We start from the raw sequence: 16,136 nt of genomic DNA, 5'->3' as shown, positions 1-16,136 counted from the left end.
CATGAGTAAAAGGTCAAAATGTGCTTATGTGACTATATAAGACTAGAATTTGCTTGAAGGTACCTTCAGGGATGTAAAAGGAAGAGCAATTTTGCACATTTTTGGCGCTTTAGGTACGGTTCAAATGGGATTGCAATAAGTGTTCTGACCTCTAAGTCTGAAAAGAGATTTCCTTGAATTGACACATAACAAAGCAACAAACGTGGGGTTTTACCTGACATAAATCCAGCAGTTTAGGCCAAAAAAAGCAGCAGGTTTTTAGGTAGAAGGTCTTGCTTCGTTTGTACCATCAGTACTAAAGATCGGCTTTACCTAACAACGATCCAGCCCAATGAAAATCGGAAGGTTTGTAATAGTTAAATTCTTTCTTAATCAATATCTTACATGTGCTAAACAAACTCAACTGGCTAGAATTTGGATCTAACCCACGACCTTGGCGTTATTAGTACCACGCTAACCAGCCACATTTTCCACATGTAAAATGTCAAAATGTGCGCAAGGGACCATATAATATAAGAGTTGGCTTGAAGGTACCTTCAGGGATGTAAAAGGAAGAGCAATTTTGCACATTTTTGGCGCTTTAGGTACGGTTCAAATGGGATTACAATAAGAGTTCTGACCTCTAAGTCTGAAAAGAGATTTCCTTAAATTGACACATAACAAAGCAACAAACGTGGGGGTTTACCTGACATAAATCCTGCAGTTTAGGCCAAAAAAAAGCAGCAGGTTTTTAGGTAGGTCTTGCTTCGTTTGTACCTTCAGTACTAAAGATCGGCTTTACTTAACAACAATCCAGCCCAATGAAAATCGGCACGTTTGCAATATTTTAACTATTTCTCAAGCAACTGGCTAGTATGGGGATCGAACCCACGACCTTGGCGTTATTAGCACCACGCTCTAACCAACTGAGCTAACCAGCCAAAGTTTCAGGAGTAAAATGTCAAAATGTGCTCATGTGACTATATAAGACTAGAATTTGCTTGAAGGTACCTTCAGGGATGTAAAAGGAAGAGCAATTTTGCACATTTTTGGCGCTTTAGGTACGGTTCAAATGGGATTGCAATAAGTGTTCTGACCTCTAAGTCTGAAAAGAGATTTCCTTGAATTGACACATAACAAAGCAACAAACGTGGGGTTTTACCTGACATAAATCCAGCAGTTTAGGCCAAAAAAAGCAGCAGGTTTTTAGGTAGAAGGTCTTGCTTCGTTTGTACCATCAGTACTAAAGATCGGCTTTACCTAACAACGATCCAGCCCAATGAAAATCGGAAGGTTTGTAATAGTTAAATTCTTTCTTAATCAATATCTTACATGTGCTAAACAAACTCAACTGGCTAGAATTTGGATCTAACCCACGACCTTGGCGTTATTAGTACCACGCTAACCAGCCACATTTTCCACATGTAAAATGTCAAAATGTGCGCAAGGGACCATATAATATAAGAGTTGGCTTGAAGGTACCTTCAGGGATGTAAAAGGAAGAGCAATTTTGCACATTTTTGGCGCTTTAGGTACGGTTCAAATGGGATTGCAATAAGAGTTCTGACCTCTAAGTCTGAAAAGAGATTTCCTTAAATTGACACATAACAAAGCAACAAACGTGGGGGTTTACCTGACATAAATCCAGCAGTTTAGGCCAAAAAAAAGCAGCAGGTTTTTAGGTAGGTCTTGCTTCGTTTGTACCTTCAGTACTAAAGATCGGCTTTACCTAACAACGATCCAGCCCAATGAAAATCGGCACGTTTGCAATATTTAAACTATTTCTCAAGCAACTGGCTAGTATGGGGATCGAACCCACGACCTTGGCGTTATTAGCACCACGCTCTAACCAACTGAGCTAACCAGCCAAGTTTTCAGGAGTAAAATGTCAAAATGTGCTCATGTGACTATATAAGACTAGAATTTGCTTGAAGGTACCTTCAGGGATGTAAAAGGAAGAGCAATTTTGCACATTTTTGGCGCTTTAGGTACGGTTCAAATGGGATTGAAATAAGTGTTCTGACCTCTAAGTCTGAAAAGAGATTTCCTTAAATTGACACATAACAAAGCAACAAACGTGGGGTTTTACATGACATAAATCCAGCAGTTTAGGCCAAAAAAAAGCAGCAGGTTTTTAGGTAGGTCTTGCTTCGTTTGTACCTTCAGTACTAAAGATCGGCTTTACCTAACAACGATCCAGCCCAATGAAAATCGGCACGTTTGCAATATTTAAACTATTTCTCAAGCAACTGGCTAGTATGGGGATCGAACCCACGACCTTGGCGTTATTAGCACCACGCTCTAACCAACTGAGCTAACCAGCCAAAGTTTTCATTAGTAAAATGTCAAAATTTGCTCATGTGACTATATAAGACTAGAATTTGCTTGAAGGTACCTTCAGGGATGTAAAAGGAAGAGCAATTTTGCACATATTTGGCGCTTTAGGTACGGTTCAAATGGGATTGCAATAAGTGTTCTGACCTCTAAGTCTGAAAAGAGATTTCCTTAAATTGACACATAACAAAGCACCAAACGTGGGATTATACCTGACATAAATCCACTAGTTTAGGCCAAAAAAAGCAGCAGTTTTTAAGTATAAGGTCTTGCTTCGTTTGTACCTTCAGTACTAAAGATTGGCTTTACCTAACAACGATCCAGCCCAATGAAAATCGGCAGGTTTGTAATATTTAAACTATTTCTCAAGCAAAATCTTTCAACCGCCACACATACTAAACTGGGCTAGTATGTCAAAATGTGCTCATGTGACTATATAAGACTAGAATTTGCTTGAAGGTACCTTCAGGGATGTAAAAGGAAGAGCAATTTTGCACATTTTTGGCGCTTTAGGTACGGTTCAAATGGGATTGCAATAAGTGTTCTGACCTCTAAGTCTGAAAAGAGATTTCCTTAAATTGACACATAACAAAGCAACAAACGTGGGGTTTTACCTGACATAAATCCAGCAGTTTAGGCCAAAAAAAGCAGCAGGTTTTTAGGTAGAAGGTCTTGCTTCGTTTGTACCATCAGTACTAAAGATCGGCTTTACCTAACAACGATCCAGCCCAATGAAAATCGGCAGGTTTGTAATATTTAAACTATTTCTCAAGCAAAATCTTTCACCCGCCACACATACTAAACTGGCTAGTATGTCAAAATGTGCTCATGTGACTATATAAGACTAGAATTTGCTTGAAGGTACCTTCAGGGATGTAAAAGGAAGAGCAATTTTGCACATTTTTGGCGCTTTAGGTACGGCTCAAATGGGATTGAAATAAGTGTTCTGACCTCTAAGTCTGAAAAGAGATTTCCTTAAATTGACACATAACAAAGCAACAAACGTGGGATTATACCTGACATAAATCCAGCAGTTTAGGCCAAAAAAAAACAGCAGGTTTTTAGGTAGAAGGTCTTGCTTCGTTTGTACCATCAGTACTAAAGATTGGCTTTACCTAACAACGATCCAGCCCAATGAAAATCGGAAGGTTTGTAATAGTTAAATTCTTTCTTAATCAATATCTTACATTTGCTAAATGTACTCAACTGGCTAGAATGATGATCTAACCCTCGACCTTGGTGTTATTAGTATCACGCTAACCAGCCACATTTTCCACATGTAAAATGTCAAAATATTCGCGAGGGACCATATAATATAAGAGTTGGCTTGAAGGTACCTTCAGGGATGTAAAAGGAAGAGCAATTTTGCACATTTTTGGCGCTTTAGGTACGGTTCAAATGGGATTGCAATAAGAGTTCTGACCTCTAAGTCTGAAAAGAGATTTCCTTAAATTGACACATAACAAAGCAACAAACGTGGGATTATACCTGACATAAATCCAGCAGTTTAGGCCAAAAAAAAACAGCAGGTTTTTAGGTAGAAGGTCTTGCTTCGTTTGTACCACCAGTACTAAAGATCGGCTTTACCTAACAACGATCCAGCCCAATGAAAATCGGCAGGTTTGTAATATTTAAACTATTTCTCAAGCAAAATCTTTCAACCGCCACACATACTAAACTGGCTAGTATGGGCATCGAACCCACAACCTTGGCATTATTAGCACCACGCTCTAACCAACTGAGCTAACCAGCCGAATTCTCAGGTTTAAAATGTCAAAATGTGCTCATGTGACTTTATACGACTAGAATTTGCTTGAAGGTACCTTCACGGATGTAAAAGGAAAAGCAATTTTGCACATTTTTGGCACTTTAGGTACGGTTCAAATGGGATTGCAATAAGTGTTCTGACCTCTAAGTCTGAAAAGAGATTTCCTTGAATTGACACATAACAAAGCAACAAACGTGGGGTTTTACCTGACATAAATCCACTAGTTTAGGCCAAAGAAAGAAGCAGTTTTTAAGTAGAAGGTCTTGCTTCGTTTGTACCTTCAGTACTAAAGATTGGCTTTACCTAACAACGATCAAGCCCAATGAAAATCGGAAGGTTTGTAATAGTTAAATTCTTTCTTAATCAATATCTTACATGTGCTAAATGTACTCAACTGGCTAGAATGATGATCTAACCCTCGACCTTGGTGTTATTAGTACCACGCTAACCAGCCACATTTTCCACATGTAAAATGTCAAAATGTGCGCAAGGGACCATATAATATAAGAGTTGGCTTGAAGGTACCTTCAGGGATGTAAAAGGATGAGCAATTTTGCACATTTTTGGCGCTTTAGGTACGGTTCAAATGGGATTGCAATAAGAGTTCTGACCTCTAAGTCTGAAAAGAGATTTCCTTAAATTGACACATAACAAAGCAACAAACGTGGGGTTTTACCTGACATAAATCCAGCAGTTTAGGCCAAAAAAAAGCAGCAGGTTTTTAGGTAGGTCTTGCTTCGTTTGTACCTTCAGTACTAAAGATCGGCTTTACCTAACAACGATCCAGCCCAATTAAAATCGGCACGTTTGCAATATTTAAACTATTTCTCAAGCAACTGGCTAGTATGGGGATAGAACCGACGACCTTAGAGTTATTAGCACCACGCTCTAACAAACTGAGCTAACCAGCCAAAATTGTCATGAGTAAAAGGTCAAAATGTGCTTATGTGACTATATAAGACTAGAATTTGCTTGAAGGTACCTTCAGGGATGTAAAAGGAAGAGCAATTTTGCACATTTTTGGCGCTTTAGGTACGGTTCAAATGGGATTGAATTAAGTGTTCTGACCTCTAAGTCTGAAAAGAGATTTCCTTAAATTGACACATAACAAAGCAACAAACGTGGGATTATACCTGACATAAATCCAGCAGTTTAGGCCAAAAAAAAACAGCAGGTTTTTAGGTAGAAGGTCTTGTTTCGTTTGTACCATCAGTACTAAAGATCGGCTTTACCTAACAACGATCCAGCCCAATGAAAATCGGCAGGTTTGTAATATTTAAACTATTTCTCAAGCAAAATCTTTCAACCACCACACATACTAAACTAGATAGTATGGCATCGAACCCACGACCTTGGCGTTATTTGCACCACGCTCTAACCAACTGAGCTAACCAGCCAAAGTTCTTATGAGTGAAATGTCAAAATGTGCTCATGTGACTATATAAGACTAGAAGTTGCTAGAAGGTACCTTCAGGGATGTAAAAGGAAGAGCAATTTTGCACATTTTTGGCGCTTTAGGTACGGTTCAAATGGGATTGCAATAAGTGTTCTGACCTCTAAGTCTGAAAAGAGATTTCCTTAAATTGACACATAACAAAGCACCAAACGTGGGATTATACCTGACATAAATCCACTAGTTTAGGCCAAAAAAAGCAGCAGTTTTTAAGTATAAGGTCTTGCTTCGTTTGTACCTTCAGTACTAAAGATTGGCTTTACCTAACAACGATCCAGCCCAATGAAAATAGGAAGGTTTGTAATAGTTAAATTCTTTCTTAATCAATATCTTACATATACTAAACTTACTCAACTGGCTAGAATGGGGATCTAACCCTCGACCTTGGTGTTATTAGTACCACGCTAACCAGCCACATTTTCCACATGTAAAATGTCAAAATGTGCGCAAGGGACCATATAATATAAGAGTTGGCTTGAAGGTACCTTCAGGGATGTAAAAGGAAGAGCAATTTTGCACATTTTTGGCGCTTTAGGTACGGTTCAAATGGGATTGAAATAAGTGTTCTGACCTCTAAGTCTGAAAAGAGATTTCCTTAAATTGAGACATAACAAAGCAACAAACGTGGGATTATACCTGACATAAATCCAGCAGTTTAGGCCAAAAAAAAAACAGCAGGTTTTTAGGTAGAAGGTCTTGCTTCGTTTGTACCATCAGTACTAAAGATCGGCTTTACCTAACAACGATCCAGCCCAATGAAAATCGGCAGGTTTGTAATATTTAAACTATTTCTCAAGCAAAATCTTTCAACCGCCACACATACTAATTTGGCTAGTATGGGCATCGAACCCACGACCTTGGCATAGTTAGCACCACGCTCTAACCAACTGAGCTAACCAGCCAAGGTTCTCAGGTTTAAAATGTCAAAATTTGATCATGTGACTATATAAGACTAGAATTTGCTTGAAGGTACCTTCACGGATGTAAAAGGAAGAGCAATTTTGCACATTTTTGGCGCTTTAGGTACGGTTCAAATGGGATTGCAATAAGTGTTCTGACCTCTAAGTCTGAAAAGAGATTTCCTTGAATTGACACATAACAAAGCAACAAACGTGGGATTATACCTGCCATAAATCCAGCAGTTTAGGCCAAAAAAAAACAGCAGGTTTTTAGGTAGAAGGTCTTGCTTCGTTTGTACCATCAGTACTAAAGATCGGCTTTACCTAACAACGATCCAGCCCAATGAAAATCGGCAGGTTTGTAATATTTAAACTATTTCTCAAGCAAAATCTTTCAACCACCACACATACTAAACTAGATAGTATGGCATCGAACCCACGACCTTGGCGTTATTTGCACCACGCTCTAACCAACTGAGCTAACCAGCCAAAGTTCTTATGAGTGAAATGTCAAAATGTGCTCATGTGACTATATAAGACTAGAAGTTGCTAGAAGGTACCTTCAGGGATGTAAAAGGAAGAGCAATTTTGCAAATTTTTGGCGCTTTAGGTACGGTTCAAATGGGATTGCAATAAGTGTTCTGACCTCTAAGTCTGAAAAGAGATTTCCTTAAATTGACACATAACAAAGCACCAAACGTGGGATTATACCTGACATAAATCCACTAGTTTAGGCCAAAAAAAGCAGCAGTTTTTAAGTATAAGGTCTTGCTTCGTTTGTACCTTCAGTACTAAAGATTGGCTTTACCTAACAACGATCCAGCCCAATGAAAATAGGAAGGTTTTTAATAGTTAAATTCTTTCTTAATCAATATCTTACATATACTAAACTTACTCAACTGGCTAGAATGGGGATCTAACCCTCGACCTTGGTGTTATTAGTACCACGCTAACCAGCCACATTTTCCACATGTAAAATGTCAAAATGTGCGCAAGGGACCATATAATATAAGAGTTGGCTTGAAGGTACCTTCAGGGATGTAAAAGGAAGAGCAATTTTGCACATTTTTGGCGCTTTAGGTACGGTTCAAATGGGATTGAAATAAGTGTTCTGACCTCTAAGTCTGAAAAGAGATTTCCTTGAATTGACACATAACAAAGCAACAAACGTGGGGTTTTACCTGACATAAATCCACTAGTTTAGGCCAAAAAAAGCAGCAGTTTTTAAGTATGAGGTCTTGCTTCGTTTGTACCTTCAGTACTAAAGATTGGCTTTACCTAACAACGATCCAGCCCAATGAAAATAGGAAGGTTTGTAATAGTTAAATTCTTTCTTAATCAATATCTTACATGTGCTAAATGTACTCAACTGGCTAGAATGATGATCTAACCCTCGACCTTGGTGTTATTAGTATCACGCTAACCAGCCACATTTTCCACATGTAAAATGTAAAAATGTGCGCAAGGGACCATGTAATATAAGAGTTGGCTTGAAGGTACCTTCAGGGATGTAAAAGGAAGAGCAATTTTGCACATTTTTGGCGCTTTAGGTACGGTTCAAATGGGATTGCAATAAGAGTTCTGACCTCTAAGTCTGAAAAGAGATTTCCTTAAATTGACACATAACAAAGCAACAAACGTGGGGTTTTACCTGACATAAATCCAGCAGTTTAGGCCAAAAAAAAGCAGCAGGTTTTTAGGTAGGTCTTGCTTCGTTTGTACCTTCAGTACTAAAGATCGGCTTTACCTAACAACGATCCAGCCCAATGAAAATCGGCACATTTGCAATATTTAAACTATTTCTCAAGCAACTGGCTAGTATGGGGATCGAACCCACGACCTTGGCGTTATTAGCACCACGCTCTAACCAACTGAGCTAACCAGCCAAAGTTGTCAGGAGTAAAATGTCAAAATGTGCTCATGTGACTATATAAGACTAGAATTTGCTTGAAGGTACCTTCAGGGATGTAAAAGGAAGAGCAATTTTGCACATTTTTGGCGCTTTAGGTACGGTTCAAATGGGATTGCAATAAGAGTTCTGACCTCTAAGTCTGAAAAGAGATTTCCTTAAATTGACACATAACAAAGCAACAAACGTGGGATTATACCTGACATAAATCCAGCAGTTTAGGCCAAAAAAACCAGCAGGTTTTTAGGTAGAAGGTCTTGCTTCGTTTGTACCATCAGTACTAAAGATCGGCTTTACCTAACAACGATCCAGCCCAATGAAAATCGGCAGGTTTGTAATATTTAAAATATTTCTCAAGCAAAATACTTCATGTCCTATATTGACTTAACTGACTAGTATTGGGATCGAACCCACGACCTTGGCGTTATTAGCACCACGCTCTAACCAACTGAGCTAACCAGCCAAGTTTCTCAGGTTTAAAATGTCAAAATGTGCTCATGTGACTATATAAGACTAGAATTTGCTTGAAGTTACCTTCACGGATGTAAAAGGAAGAGCAATTTTGCGCTTTAGGTACGGTTCAAATGGGATTGCAATAAGTGTTCTGACCTCTAAGTCTGAAAAGAGATTTCCTTGAATTGACACATAACAAAGCAACAAACGTGGGGTTTTACCTGACATAAATCCACTAGTTTAGGCCAAAAAAAGCAGCAGTTTTTAAGTATAAGGTCTTGCTTCGTTTGTACCTTCAGTACTAAAGATTGGCTTTACCTGACAACGATCCAGCCCAATGAAAATAGGAAGGTTTGTAATAGTTAAATTCTTTCTTAATCAATATCTTACATGTGCTAAATGTACTCAACTGGCTAGAATGATGATCTAACCCTCGACCTTGGTGTTATTAGTATCACGCTAACCAGCCACATTTTCCACATGTAAAATGTAAAAATGTGCGCAAGGGACCATGTAATATAAGAGTTGGCTTGAAGGTACCTTCAGGGATGTAAAAGGAAGAGCAATTTTGCACATTTTTGGCGCTTTAGGTACGGTTCAAATGGGATTGAAATAAGAGTTCTGACCTCTAAGTCTGAAAAGAGATTTCCTTAAATTGACACATAACAAAGCAACAAACGTGGGGTTTTACCTGACATAAATCCAGCAGTTTAGGCCAAAAAAAAGCAGCAGGTTTTTAGGTAGGTCTTGCTTCGTTTGTACCTTCAGTACTAAAGATCGGCTTTACCTAACAACGATCCAGCCCAATGAAAATCGGCACGTTTGCAATATTTAAACTATTTCTCAAGCAACTGGCTAGTATGGGGATCAAACCCACGACCTTGGCGTTATTAGCACCACGCTCTAACCAACTGAGCTAACCAGCCAAAGTTGTCAGGAGTAAAATGTCAAAATGTGATCATGTGACTATATAAGACTAGAATTTGCTTGAAGGTACCTTCAGGGATGTAAAAGGAAGAGCAATTTTGCACATTTTTGGCGCTTTAGGTACGGTTCAAATGGGATTGAAATAAGTGTTCTGACCTCTAAGTCTAAAAAGAGATTTCCTTAAATTGACACATAACAAAGCACCAAACGTGGGATTATACCTGACATAAATCCACTAGTTTAGGCCAAAAAAAGCAGCAGTTTTTAAGTATAAGGTCTTGCTTCGTTTGTACCTTCAGTACTAAAGATTGGCTTTACCTAACAACGATCCAGCCCAATGAAAATAGGAAGGTTTGTAATAGTTAAATTCTTTCTTAATCAATATCTTACATATACTAAACTTACTCAACTGGCTAGAATGGGGATCTAACCCTCGACCTTGGTGTTATTAGTACCACGCTAACCAGCCACATTTTCCACATGTAAAATGTCAAAATGTGCACAAGGGACCATATAATATAAGAGTTGGCTTGAAGGTACCTTCAGGGATGTAAAAGGAAGAGCAATTTTGCACATTTTTGGCGCTTTAGGTACGGTTCAAATGGGATTGCAATAAGAGTTCTGACCTCTAAGTCTGAAAAGAGATTTCCTTAAATTGACACATAACAAAGCAACAAACGTGGGGTTTTAGCTGACATAAATCCAGCAGTTTAGGCCAAAAAAAAGCAGCAGGTTTTTAGGTAGGTCTTGCTTCGTTTGTACCTTCAGTACTAAAGATCGGCTTTACCTAACAACGATCCAGCCCAATGAAAATCGGCAGGTTTGTAATATTTAAACTATTTCTCAAGCGAAATACTTCATGTTCTATATGTACTTAATTGGCTAGTATGGGGATCGAACCCACGACATTGGCGTTATTAGCACCACGCTTTAACCAACTGAGCTAACCACCCAAAGTTCTTATGAGTAAAATGTAAAAATGTGCTCATGTGACTAAATAAGACTAGAATCTGCTTGAAGGTACCTTCAGGGATGTAAAAGGAAGAGCAATTTTGCACATTTTTGGCGCTTTAGGTACGGTTCAAATGGGATTGCAATAAGATTTCTGACCTCTAAGTCTGAAAAGAGATTTCCTTAAATTGACACAAAACAAAGCAAGAAACATGGGATTATACCTGAAATAAATCCACTAGTTAAGGCCAAAAAAAGCAGCAGTTTTTAAGTAGAAGGTCTTGCTTCGTTTGTACCTTCAGTACTAAAGATCGGCTTTACCTAACAACGATCCAGCCCAATGAAAATCGGCACGTTTGCAATATTTAAACTATTTCTCAAGCAAAATCCTTCATGTCCTATTTGTACTTAACTGGCTAGTATGGGGATCGAAGCCACGACCTTGACGTTATTACCACCACGCTCTAACCAACTGAGCTAACCAGCCAAAGTTCTCATGGGTAAAATGTCAAAATGTGCTCATGTGACTTTATAAGACAAGAATTTGCTTGAAGGTACCTTCAGGGATGTAAAAGGAAGAGCAATTTTGCACATTTTTGGCGCTTTAGGTACGGTTCATAGGGGATTGCAATAAGTGTTCTGACCTCTAAGTCTGAAAAGAGAATTCCTTAAATTGACACATAACAAAGCACCAAACGTGGGATTATACCTGACATAAATCCAGCAGTTTAGGCCAAAAAAAGCAACAGTTTTTTTGGTAGAAGGTCTAGCTTCGTTTGTACAATCAGTACTAAAGATCGGCTTTACCTAACAACGATCCAGCCGAATGAAAATGGGCAGGTTTGTAAAATTTTAAACTATTTCTCAAGCAAAATCTTTCAACCGCCACACATACTAAACTGGCTAGTATGTCAAAATGTGCTCATGTGACTATATAAGACTAGAATTTGCTTGAAGGTACCTTCAGGGATGTAAAAGGAAGAGCAATTTTGCACATTTTTGGCGCTTTAGGTACGTTTCAAATGGGATTGAACTAAGTGTTCTGACCTCTAAGTCTGAAAAGAGATTTCCTTAAATTGACACATAACAAAGTAACAAACGTGGGATTATACCTGACATAAATCCAGCAGTTTAGGCCAAAAAAAAACCAGCAGGTTTTTAGGTAGAAGGTCTTTCTTCGTTTGTACCATCAGTACTAAAGATCGGCTTTACCTAACAACGATCCAGCCCAATGAAAATCGGCAGGTTTGTAATATTTAAACTATTTCTCAAGCAAAATCCTTCATGTCCTATATGTATTTAACTGGCTAGTATGCGAATCGAACCCACGACCTTGGCGTTATTAGCACCACGCTCTAACCAACTGAGCTAACCAGCCAAAGTTCTCGTGGGTAAAATGTCAAAATGTGCTCATGTGACTATATAAGACAAGAATTTGCTTGAAGGTACCTTCAGGGATGTAAAAGGAAGAGCAATTTTGCACATTTTTGGCGCTTTAGGTACGGTTCAAATGGGATCGCAATAAGTGTTCTGACCTCTAAGTCTGAAAAGAGAATTCCTTAAATTGACACATAACAAAGCACCAAACGTGGGATTATACCTGACATAAATCCAGCAGTTTAGGCCAAAAAAAGCAACAGGTTTTTAGGTAGAAGGTCTAGCTTCGTTTGTACCATCAGTACTAAAGATCGGCTTTACCTAACAACGATCCAGCCGAATGAAAATCGGCAGGTTTGTAATATTTAAACTATTTCTCAAGCAAAATCTTTCAACCGCCACACATACTAAACTGGCTAGTATGTCAAAATGTGCTCATGTGACTATATAAGACTAGAATTTGCTTGAAGGTACCTTCAGGGATGTAAAAGGAAGAGCAATTTTGCACATTTTTGGCGCTTTAGGTACGGTTCAAATGGGATTGAAATAAGAGTTCTGACCTCTACGTCTGAAAAGAGATTTCCTTAAATTGACACATAACAAAGCAACAAACGTGGGATTATACCTGCCATAAATCCAGCAGTTTAGGCCAAAAAAAAAACAGCAGTTTTTTAGGTAGAAGGTCTTGCTTCGTTTGTACCATCAGTACTAAAGATCGGCTTTACCTAACAACGATCCAGCCCAATGAAAATCGGAAGGTTTGTAATAGTTAAATTCTTTCTTAATCAATATCTTACATATACTAAACTTACTCAACTGGCTAGAATGGGGATCTAACCCTCGACCTTGGTGTTATTAGTACCACGCTAACCAGCCACATTTTCCACATGTAAAATGTCAAAATGTGCGCAAGGGACCATATAATATAAGAGTTGGCTTGAAGGTACCTTCAGGGATGTAAAAGGAAGAGCAATTTTGCACATTTTTGGCGCTTTAGGTACGATTCAAATGGGATTGCAATAAGAGTTCTGACCTCTAAGTCTGAAAAGAGATTTCCTTAAATTGATACATAACAAAGCAACAAACGTGGGGTTTTACCTGACATAAATCCAGCAGTTTAGGCCAAAAAAAAGCAGCAGGTTTTTAGGTAGGTCTTGCTTCGTTTGTACCTTCAGTACTAAAGATCGGCTTTACCTAACAACAATCCAGCCCAATGAAAATCGGCACGTTTGCAATATTTAAACTATTTCTCAAGCAACTGGCTAGTATGGGGATCGAACCCACAACCTCGGTGGTATTAGCACCACCTTCTAACCAACTGAGCTAACCAGCCAAAGTTGTCATGAGTAAAATGTCAAATTTGATCATGTGACTATATAAGACTAGAATTTGCTTGAAGGTACCTTCAGGGATGTAAAAGGAAGAGCAATTTTGCACATTTTTGGCGCTTTAGGTACGGTTCAAATGGTATTGAAATAAGTGTTCTGACCTCTAAGTCTGAAAAGAGATTTCCTTAAATTGACACATAACAAAGCAACAAACGTGGGATTATACCTGACATAAATCCAGCAGTTTAGGCCAAAAAAACCCAGCAGGTTTTTAGGTAGAAGGTCTTGCTTCGTTTGTACCATCAGTACTAAAGATCGGCTTTACCTAACAACGATCCAGCCCAATGAAAATCGGCAGGTTTGTAATATTTAAACTATTTCTCAAGCAAAATACTTCATGTCCTATATGTACTTAATTGGCTAGTATGGGGATCGCACCCACGACCTTGGCGTTATTAGCACCACGCTCTAACCAACTGAGCTAACCAGCCAAAGTTCTTATGAGTAAAATGTCAAAATGTGCTCATGTGACTATATAAGACTAGAATTTGCTTGAAGGTACCTTCAGGGATGTAAAAGGAAGAGCAATTTTGCACATTTTTGGCGCTTTAGGTACGGTTCAAATGGGATTGAAATAAGTGTTCTGACCTCTAAGTCTGAAAAGAGATTTCCTTAAATTGACACATAACAAAGCAACAAACGTGGGATTATACCTGACATAAATCCAGCAGTTTAGGCCAAAAAAAAAACAGCAGGTTTTTAGGTAGAAGGTCTTGCTTCGTTTGTACCATCAGTACTAAAGATTGGCTTTACCTAACAACGATCCAGCCCAATGAAAATCGGAAGGTTTGTAATAGTTAAATTCTTTCTTAATCAATATCTTACATATACTAAACTTACTCAACTGGCTAGAATGGGGATCTAACCCTCGACCTTGGTGTTATTAGTACCACGCTAACCAGCCACATTTTCCACATGTAAAATGTCAAAATGTGCGCAAGGGACCATATAATATAAGAGTTGGCTTGAAGGTACCTTCAGGGATGTAAAAGGAAGAGCAATTTTGCACATTTTTGGCGCTTTAGGTACGATTCAAATGGGATTGCAATAAGAGTTCTGACCTCTAAGTCTGAAAAGAGATTTCCTTAAATTGACACATAACAAAGCAACAAACGTGGGGTTTTACCTGACATAAATCCAGCAGTTTAGGCCAAAAAAAAGCAGCAGGTTTTTAGGTAGAAGGTCTTTCTTCGTTTGTACCATCAGTACTAAAGATCGGCTTTACCTAACAACGATCCAGCCCAATGAAAATTGGCAGGTTTGTAATATTTAAACTATTTCTCAAGCAAAATCCTTCATGTCCTATATGTACTTAAGTGGCTAGTATGGGGATCGAACCCACGACCTTGGCATTATTACCACGCTCTAACCAACTGAGCTAACCAGCCAAAGTTCTCATGGGTAAAATGTCAAAATGTGCTCATGTGACTATATAAGACTAGAATTTGCTTGAAGGTATCTTCAGGGATGTAAAAGGAAGAGCAATTTTGCACATTTTTGGCGCTTTAGGTACGGTTCAAATGGGATTGCAATAAGTGTTCTGACCTCTACGTCTGAAAAGAGATTTCCTTAAATTGACACATAACAAAGCAACAAACGTGGGGTTTTACCTGACATAAATCCAGCAGTTTAGGCCAAAAAAAGCAGCAGTTTTAAAGTAGAAGGTCTTGCTTCGTTTGTACCTTCAGTACTAAAGATTGGCTTTACCTAACAACGATCCAGCCCAATGAAAATCGGAAGGTTTGTAATAGTTAAATTCTTTCTTAATCAATATCTTACATGTGCTAAACAAACTCAACCGGCTAGAATGGGGATCTAACCCACGACCTTGGCGTTATTAGTACCACGCTAACCAGCCACTTTTTCCACATGTAAAATGTCAAAATGTGCGCATGGGACCATATAAGATAAGAGTTGGCTTGAAGGTACCTTAAGGGATGTAAAAGGAAGAGCAATTTTGCACATGTAATAGTTAAATTCTTTCTTAATCAATATCTTACATATACTAAACTTACTCAACTGGCTAGAATGGGGATCTAACCCTCGACCTTGGTGTTATTAGTATCACGCTAACCAGCCACATTTTCCACATGTAAAATGTCAAAATGTGCGCAAGGGACCATATAATATAAGAGTTGGCTTGAAGGTACCTTCAGGGATGTAAAAGGAAGAGCAATTTTGCACATTTTTGGCGCTTTAGGTACGGTTCAAATGGGATTGAAATAAGTGTTCTGACCTCTAAGTCTGAAAAGAGATTTCCTTAAATTGAGACATAACAAAGCAACAAACGTGGGATTATACCTGACATAAATCCAGCAGTTTAGGCCAAAAAAAAAACAGCAGGTTTTTAGGTAGAAGGTCTTGCTTCGTTTGTACCATCAGTACTAAAGATCGGCTTTACCTAACAACGATCCAGCCCAATGAAAATCGGCAGGTTTGTAATATTTAAACTATTTCTCAAGCAATATCTTTCGACCGCCACACACTAAACTGCCTTGTATGGGTATCGAATCCACAACCTTGGTGTTATTAGCACTACGCTCTAACCAACTGAGCTAACCAGCCAAGGTTCTCAGGTTTAAAATGTCAAAATGTGCTCATGTGACTTTATACGACTAGAATTTGCTTGAAGGTACCTTCAGGGATGTAAAAGGAAGAGCAATTTTGCACATTTTTGGCGCTTTAGGTACGGTTCAAA

At 38.6% G+C, this 16,136-nt stretch overlaps 11 non-coding genes across 11 annotated transcripts; all 11 read right to left on the bottom strand.

Moving 5' to 3' along the window:
• Positions 1-846: 846 nt before the first annotated feature.
• On the bottom strand, positions 847-920 carry trnai-aau (transfer RNA isoleucine (anticodon AAU)). Its single transcript has one exon. It is a non-coding gene; the product is annotated as a tRNA-Ile (tRNA).
• An 853-nt stretch (positions 921-1,773) lies between these two features.
• Positions 1,774-1,847, bottom strand: trnai-aau (transfer RNA isoleucine (anticodon AAU)). The gene has a single exon. It is a non-coding gene; the product is annotated as a tRNA-Ile (tRNA).
• Positions 1,848-2,229: 382 nt separating this feature from the next.
• trnai-aau (transfer RNA isoleucine (anticodon AAU)) lies at positions 2,230-2,303 on the bottom strand. Its single transcript has one exon. It is a non-coding gene; the product is annotated as a tRNA-Ile (tRNA).
• Positions 2,304-3,992: 1,689 nt separating this feature from the next.
• On the bottom strand, positions 3,993-4,066 carry trnai-aau (transfer RNA isoleucine (anticodon AAU)). The gene has a single exon. It is a non-coding gene; the product is annotated as a tRNA-Ile (tRNA).
• Positions 4,067-6,362: 2,296 nt separating this feature from the next.
• Positions 6,363-6,436, bottom strand: trnav-aac (transfer RNA valine (anticodon AAC)). The gene has a single exon. It is a non-coding gene; the product is annotated as a tRNA-Val (tRNA).
• A 1,809-nt stretch (positions 6,437-8,245) lies between these two features.
• trnai-aau (transfer RNA isoleucine (anticodon AAU)) lies at positions 8,246-8,319 on the bottom strand. Its single transcript has one exon. It is a non-coding gene; the product is annotated as a tRNA-Ile (tRNA).
• A 412-nt stretch (positions 8,320-8,731) lies between these two features.
• Positions 8,732-8,805, bottom strand: trnai-aau (transfer RNA isoleucine (anticodon AAU)). The gene has a single exon. It is a non-coding gene; the product is annotated as a tRNA-Ile (tRNA).
• Positions 8,806-9,647: 842 nt separating this feature from the next.
• trnai-aau (transfer RNA isoleucine (anticodon AAU)) lies at positions 9,648-9,721 on the bottom strand. Its single transcript has one exon. It is a non-coding gene; the product is annotated as a tRNA-Ile (tRNA).
• An 880-nt stretch (positions 9,722-10,601) lies between these two features.
• Positions 10,602-10,675, bottom strand: trnai-aau (transfer RNA isoleucine (anticodon AAU)). Its single transcript has one exon. It is a non-coding gene; the product is annotated as a tRNA-Ile (tRNA).
• A 1,302-nt stretch (positions 10,676-11,977) lies between these two features.
• trnai-aau (transfer RNA isoleucine (anticodon AAU)) lies at positions 11,978-12,051 on the bottom strand. The gene has a single exon. It is a non-coding gene; the product is annotated as a tRNA-Ile (tRNA).
• Positions 12,052-13,795: 1,744 nt separating this feature from the next.
• Positions 13,796-13,869, bottom strand: trnai-aau (transfer RNA isoleucine (anticodon AAU)). The gene has a single exon. It is a non-coding gene; the product is annotated as a tRNA-Ile (tRNA).
• Between the last annotated feature and the right edge of the window lie 2,267 nt (positions 13,870-16,136).

Source organism: Eucyclogobius newberryi, unplaced genomic scaffold, assembly GCF_026437365.1.
Source record: "Eucyclogobius newberryi isolate DKJ021-1_F unplaced genomic scaffold, fEucNew1.0.hap1 SCAF_36, whole genome shotgun sequence".
NCBI lineage: Eukaryota > Metazoa > Chordata > Actinopteri > Gobiiformes > Gobiidae > Eucyclogobius > Eucyclogobius newberryi.
The sequence above is the reverse complement of the archived record's forward strand: the minus strand, read 5'-3'. Positions and strand labels throughout refer to the sequence as shown.